A 388-nucleotide genomic window follows, 5' to 3' on the forward strand; every position below is an offset into this window, starting at 1 on the left:
AAGACAGATGAAACAGCAGAGCTGCTTAGTGAGGAATGTCTCTCTTTCTGGGTGTCCAGAGCATTTCAGTAAATAAAAAGCTCTTTAAAAATAAGTCAATACAATGGAATCCCTTTTGCCTTTTGCCAGCGCTTGTATTAACGCTTACACCCAAATGACCCTCCTACCTATAATACTGCAGCATTTACATACACATCAAATGGGTGCTTTTCACTTACATAATACATTTAATCCAAGGATTACAGAGCACATAATATATTAAACATTACAACACCTCGTGAGGTAGGTTAGCATTAATGAAGTTGTAGTGGGTAAACTGAGGCACAAGCTAGCTTTATGACTGGCCTGTGGTCCCACAGGCAACCAGGGGAAAAGTTATTAAGACGCT

This window comes from Cariama cristata, unplaced genomic scaffold, assembly GCF_000690535.1.
Source record: "Cariama cristata isolate BGI_N322 unplaced genomic scaffold, ASM69053v1 scaffold7433, whole genome shotgun sequence".
Classification (NCBI taxonomy): domain Eukaryota; kingdom Metazoa; phylum Chordata; class Aves; order Cariamiformes; family Cariamidae; genus Cariama; species Cariama cristata.